The 7,205-nt window shown below is 36.2% G+C and overlaps 1 non-coding gene across 1 annotated transcript; it reads left to right on the top strand.

Moving 5' to 3' along the window:
- Positions 1 to 6,881: 6,881 nt before the first annotated feature.
- LOC118973731 (U6 spliceosomal RNA) lies at positions 6,882 to 6,987 on the top strand. Its single transcript, XR_005063254.1, has one exon. It is a non-coding gene; the product is annotated as a U6 spliceosomal RNA (small nuclear RNA).
- Positions 6,988 to 7,205: the final 218 nt, after the last annotated feature.

The following is a 7,205-nucleotide window of genomic DNA, read 5'->3' as shown; positions in this document are numbered from 1 at the left end:
TGAGGCCCTAAATTCCTTAGAGTCTGTTGATGAGAGAAATCTGTATTCATCCAGGCAGCATTAACTTCTCTCCATAAAGGTGTTTCTGACTCTTGTAGAAATGATCATGTAAACAGTGACAGCAAACATTTGTTGAGCACTTACATTACGTAGGGAACAAGGCAAAAACTTTACACTGATTAGTACATCTAATGCCCACAACCCCATGAAAAAAGTATTAAGTTCTTTATCATACATACAGCAAAAGCGAGGCTTAGAGAGAAGAAAAGAAATGACTTGCTCTGTTCAACAGAGGCAGTGTGACTGCATACACTTGGAGTTCACCAAAATACATTTTGATTTACGGGGTACTAGCCTGCATCTTCAATCTTTCCCTGCAATTAGGTGTGGTGATGCAGTTTTTGGCCAATTGAATGTGAACAGTGTAAGCCCCTCCAGGTGACCATGGAGAAGAAGTAGGTGGTCTTCCATATGGCCTTTTCCTAATCTGGGGCTGAACGGAGGACATGCTGAGGCCATCTGACAATGGTGGAGCCACAAAAATAGCAGAGCCTGGGTCTTAGATTGATTTAAGAAAGCACATCCCACAAACTCCCTTAGCCGCCCATTAGACTTGATTTAAGCAAGAAATGTCAGAGGCTTAATACAGTGAGATTTATTTGTTACCAGCTATAATATGTATGTCAATTTATAATATTTATGTAAATTTGCTCCCATCAGGGGCACAACTGAGTTTTGAATTCAGACTGTGTGATTCTGGGGAACAAATTACTAACCCCTATGCTGTGCCACTTGTAAGCCTGATGAATAAATCCCCCACCCTAGAATCCTGAACACTTGCCTCATTCCATCCTATTTGGCAACTGTCTTGTTATTGTGTTGGTTGGTGAAATCAATTAGTAAATTACCTTCACTGTATCTCCAGTAAAAACATAGGTATATATTCACTATTTGAAAAATCATAAATGTAATATTTTCATCGTAAGGGAATAGGGGCATCATCTTTTTGGAGTCCTTGTTGTGAGCCTTGGGCACATTGAGATTAATGACTCGAGGAATCTGACAAATCTGATAAGGTTCATGCATACTTATGTCCCCCAAATGCATATAAATATAATATTTTGCATAAAATCCTGGAGTCCACAGAAATGGATTTAGGACTCCTGACACATGTGACTTCATATAATTCACATGGTACGTTTGCCTGGTAGCAGTTTTATTATCCTCATTTTACAGATGACAAAACGTAAGATACAACTGGTAAGTTACTTGCCTAAGCTCAGACATTTGGTAGATGACAGAATCAGGATTTAAATTCAGGACAGTCTTACTCCACGGTTTGTGTCCTTTCAAATGCTTTATGATTCTTCAGCCCCTGTGCTATAGTGAAACATTGCCTAGTTTCTCACAACTAACTTAAAACACTCTTTCAAACATAAAATTTTGGAAAATATGCCAGCCTTTGTCATTCAAAATATCTATTATTTGTACAATTGTGCAAAGTCTGTGTATATGAGAGACTAAGGGAAATATTGAGATTGAGAGACACAAAAAGATTGAGAAAAACATTTTTATAAATTATTATATAACACATTACCATCATGTGACATTTATTTTTACCCAAAAATCTTATAGAAACCTACTAGTACAGCTAACATAAAATAGCCATGTGTGCTTATTCCCAAAGTTCACCTGCCTTCCACAATAAGGAGCTACACAGAGCTCCCAGGAGGTGCTCGGCTCCTTGGTGTTTTGTGGCCTTTACTGAGAAGTTTCTTTTCCCTCTTTGCCTTGATATATCCCACCCCATCCTACTTTTAATGTATTCTCCATCCAAAGATCAACATCTCCCCCTGAAATAAAACAAAATGAATAAACAAACTAATAGAACCCACTGTTTCCTCATTTGTGTAGAAATAAGAAGAGTGTGAGGGGATCAAAGTGTAGTTTGTATATCCACATTGTGATATGTAATTGCACATCCCTTAAGAGCAATTAATTCTCTGGGATTGTGTGGTATATTGTCCTATGGACTGTTCTCCAAAAGGCAGTTACATTAACCTCCCTTATTCTCCACTGTAGTCTCCATACTGGCACAGCTCCTAACACAGAGTAGGTGCATAATATTTGTCCAGTAATCGAAAAGCAGTAGCCTTCTCCAATTCAGGGATTTGGGGGAATCTCCTATGATGACAGACAGAGCAAATTCTTTAGTTTGTATTGTTTCTGAATGGCTTCAGCACACCTCACACAATTGCATTTCTAAGCATCTGACTAATGAAATGAGCCTGGTGGGTCTCAGGCTGATGAGAAACACTGCAACCGCCTAAGTACAATAGACCACTCAAATACTCTATTCTAAAGTGCCTTTCCTCCTTCCTCAGGAGCAGCTGATCTGGGGACTTGCAGAAGGGCAGATGGCATTGCTCTGCCACACTCTGGAAGTGTCTGTCTCAGTTCCATACCAAGAATGTCTGCTTTCCTCCACTCCTCAGTACAGCGAGCCCTTCTAAGCTGGGATACCAGTACTTAGAGCTCTGGCCTCCAAAGGAGCGGGGAGGCATGTTCTGCTCTCTGAATGACAGGAAACTGATTAGTTAGAACCCAGCAGTGTACACATCCTGGAGCAACATACCAATGGCAAGCTGTTGCTGGACCAGCAATGTGTCTTTATTTCCACATGTGAAATTTTTTAAAAATAGTGAAAAGAGCAGCCTGAATTTGCCTCAGGGTCTTAATTAAAGCCTTTATCATAGACACCTACCAGAAAGCACAAAATCTTTGGGTTGGCAAGACCTGGCTTTGAATCAAGGCTTCTCCATTTACTGATGCTGTCACCTAATATTCTCTAATAGCTCATATTTCAGAGGCAGTGTCTTTGCTTATAAAATGTCAAAAAGTAAATCTACATTATAGGCTGCTATGAAGATTTATCTTTCTCTTTTCACCCATCTTATTATCCCACTAGAGGTAGTACTCTTGTACACACATCGCAAAATGTCCACTTGCTGCCCAGGTGATTCTAATGCATACTGAAGATTTTTATAAACTTTGGTTAAATCAAAATCCAGACTGCACTGACTTGGTCACAGGCAAAAGTGGCCCCCCCTTATCTGGGGGATACATTCTAAGACCCCTAAGGGGATTTCTGAAACTGCAGATAGTATTGAATCTTATATATATGAATATATATACATATTATGGTTTTACCTATACATATATATATATATGTGGTAAGGTTTAATTTATAAAGTAGGTACAGGAAGAGATTAACAACAATAACTAACAATAAAATAGAGCAATTTCAACAATATACAATGCAATTTACATGAATGTGGTATGTCTCTCTCAAAATATCTTATTATTTTATACCCATCCTTCTTCTTGTGATGATGTGAGATAATAAAATATCCACATAATGAGATGAAGTGAGGTGAATTCTGCAGGCACTGTGACATAGCATTAAGCTACTACTTCTAACATATCATCAGGCTACTAGTTTTGGCATAATGTCAAAAGGAGGATTGTCTGCTTCCAGACTACGGTTGACCACAGGTGACTCAAACTTTGGAAGACACAACTGCAGATAAGGAGTGGGGACTACTATATTTCTTTCTTAATCTAGGAGTCACACCCCTTAAAACCTTTAAAACATCCTGTAGAATAATTTATGATCAAGATATTTAGGACCTTATATTTCAAAAAACTAGTTTAACAAATGGTTTATGCTGTAATTCCTCCCACAGAAAAGCCCTCACAGAATTTTGATATGAACATAAAATCATTTCATAAGGACAACATACACATTTATAATGTTAAATACAGCATTAACCAATATCGCACACATCTTGATGATGGTAATCCTAATATGCATTTGTCATTAATTATTTTATATTTACTTAGAGATATCCCTTTCCTACATTTTTCTAAGACACACAAATGTAAGTCCATTAGGCTTTGTAGCAAACTATTAGCATATTATGTGATGCCTCTATGCAATGTTTAATATGATTATTATTTTAAAATAAGACTGGAGTTTGGGGAACTTAATGTTAATTATTTTCAATTTTACATTCATGTGGTTGCAGAAAGGACAGAATAAAGGATTTAGAGTTTCACTTGCACGAATGCCTGGCATACTTGCAGCTGGGAGAGGTCACCATCCCAGCATCAGGCCAAATCCAGGATCTATATATATAGGATTAGTAGACAAACAGTATGTTGATAACCAATGGACTCACAGCAGGTTAGCAGGACAGTAGGTCAGCAGGATAGTAAAACTGCAGTTTGGGGACTGAAACTAGGTCTAGGGCAGGGGAGCAGTGCTGGAGGAAGAGGAGGGGAGAGAAGAAAGAGAAATAGCAGCAACTACCATTTACTGATTTCTTGGTACCTTAATTACATTACCTCAGGCATAGGGGAGAGGCACTATTAGCAATTCCTTTTTTACAGGAGAGGAACCTGGATCATATACATTAGCTAAGTTAAGAAGGAGAATAATGGTTAAATTTTTGTTTCTTGTTTTGTTTTTATTTTCACTTCCAGAGTAAACTCATCTCACTATACTAAGCTACAAACCCATCTCAATTTTAACAGAAGTAGGAGAAATGCATCTTCAAAGCATTAGGCAGATGCACTTATAAAACAAACAAAATATTAAGCAAAGGTTGCTTAATATTGCGATTATTTTTAGACTCGACAGCTAAAAGTGACTCTATAGATCCCCCAAGTGGGAAAATGGCTGACTATACATGGCATTTAAAGGACTGATTAAGACAGATATACAATAACAAATGAAGAGAACCTGGTTTCTTAAGGAACACTGCTGTTTAAGGGAGAAAGAGAAACCATTGTAATTTCTAGTTTTGGAATAATGAATGTTAGAAGTTGAATAAATATAAGTGAAAACAAATAATGAGCTTTGATATCTTCTATATTTCATAAATTCAAACCACATATTTATTTCACATTTTAATATATTTGGTATCAAGATAAGTCGTATAATAAATGGTTCCATGCAATCACTCTCAAAAAGGTGAAAATTGTCTGATTACAATGCTGAGTCTTTTCTCCCTGAGACTGATATCACAGAAAATGCCAGATAATAAGCTTCAAGAATTTCTCCCTCCACTGAAGCAAATACTGCATTCACAAGCAGAAGGGGATCGTTTGTTTTTTTTTTACAACTCTGCAATCTAAACAACAGTAATAAAAACTTAAAGCAACCACGGGTGTGCATAATGAAAGGAGAGGATTCTAAATTTTGGTAAGAAAGTGATGTGGGGATTTTAGTTACTCACCTATTATCCCTCACTCTACAACTCAACAGGAGCCACAGGAATATTGGATTGCATTTCCTGATGGAGTTTACTGATGCCGGAAGAGGCAACTTGGAACTTGTTATCAAGATATTGTGACTATGCACTTACTTGACTTATCTGGGAATCACCTGAGGGACCAGCACAGAGCCTGCTTTTGCTTTGCCCCTCTTGGCTGGGAGGAGCTTCCCAGGCTGACATCTATCAATCAAAACATATAAAGATATAACTACCTGGAACTGCCTGTGGAAAGGAACAACACAGATTTAAATTTTTCAGTTTCAAACACAAAATTACAAGGCATACAAAGAAACAGGAAAGGGAAGCCCACCCACAGGGGAAAAAAAATGGATAGAAACAACTCTGAGGAAGACCGGACATTGGACTTACTAGACAAAGACTTTAAATCAAAGGTCTTAAGAGCAAATGGAAACCATGAGAAATAAACTAAATCAGAACAGTGTACAAAAAAATAGAGTATAGATATAAAGAGACACAAATTAGAAAAAATGAACAAAATAAAATATGAAAAGTCAATAGCTGAAATCAAAAATTCACTAGAGTGATTCAACAGATTTCAGCAGGAAGAAGAATGAGCAAACTTGAAGACAGGGCAATTAAAATTATTCAGTCTAAGAAGCAAGAAGAAAAAGAATGGAAAAAAAAAAAAGGACAAAGCCTGGGTTGCCTGTCAGATACCATTAAGTACAACAATGAATGCATTATGGGAGTTTCAGAAGGAGAAGAGAGAGAAAATGAGGCAAAAAGAATATTTAAACAAATAATGAGTGAAAAATCTCCCAAATTTGGTGAAATATATGAACATACACATTAAGGAATCTCAATGGATAACTACTAGAATAAATTCAAAGGATCTACACCAACACATCTTATAATCAACTATTGAAAGACAAAGACAGAGAGAAAATCTTGAAAGCAACAAGAAGCAATTGCTTACATAAAATGAATCCTAATTAAGATGAACAGCCAATTTCTCATCAGAAACCTTGGAAACCAGAAAGCGGATTTAAAGGTTTGAAAGGAAAAAAAATCAAGTAAGAATTCTTTAACTGACAAAATTAACCTTTGAAAATGGAGAAATAAAGACATTTCTAGTTAAACAAAATCTGAGGTCCTTCACTAGCAGTCCTTCATTGCAGGAGATGTTAAAAGAAATCCTTCAGGCTAAAATGAAATGACATTACACAATAACTAGAAGCCACATGAAAAAAATTAAGAATTCCAGTAATGGTAACTCCAATAGAAGTAAAAAGCTATTATTATTATTTTTTGGGGGGAGCTGTAACTACTCTTTTTTGTTTACCAAATGATTAAAAAAAACAGATGCACAAAACAATAACTATAAATATACGTTAGTGGGCACACAATGTACAAAAAAATAATTTGTGACAATAATAATAAAAAGCAGAGGCAAAGTTGTATAGGGGAGACTTTGTATGTTACCGGGGTTAAGTTGGTTTGAATCCGAACTAAATAACTATAAATTCAGTATGTTATTTTAATACTAAAATAACCACAAAGAAAATAATTAAAAGATACAAGGTGCTCACTTTGGCACCACATACACTTAACTTAGAATGATACAGAGATTAGCATTGCTCCTGCACAGGGATGACATGCAAATTTTAAATAAAAAATGTTCCATATTAAAAAAAAAGTACACATTATGCAAATAATAAAGCTAAAAAGAAAAAAGTAAACAGGATTGGCAGAATTAAGGAGCAAAAATTGACATAAAACATAGAAATTACATAGCCAAACAGCAGCATCAATTCCTTCTTTATTAGAAATCAGCACAAATGTGAATTGACTAACTCACCATTCACACAACACAGAAAGATTAAAAAACATGATACAACTATACGC

The sequence above is a fragment of the Manis javanica genome, chromosome 17 (assembly GCF_040802235.1).
Source record: "Manis javanica isolate MJ-LG chromosome 17, MJ_LKY, whole genome shotgun sequence".
NCBI classification, from domain to species: domain Eukaryota; kingdom Metazoa; phylum Chordata; class Mammalia; order Pholidota; family Manidae; genus Manis; species Manis javanica.
The sequence above is the reverse complement of the archived record's forward strand: the minus strand, read 5'-3'. Positions and strand labels throughout refer to the sequence as shown.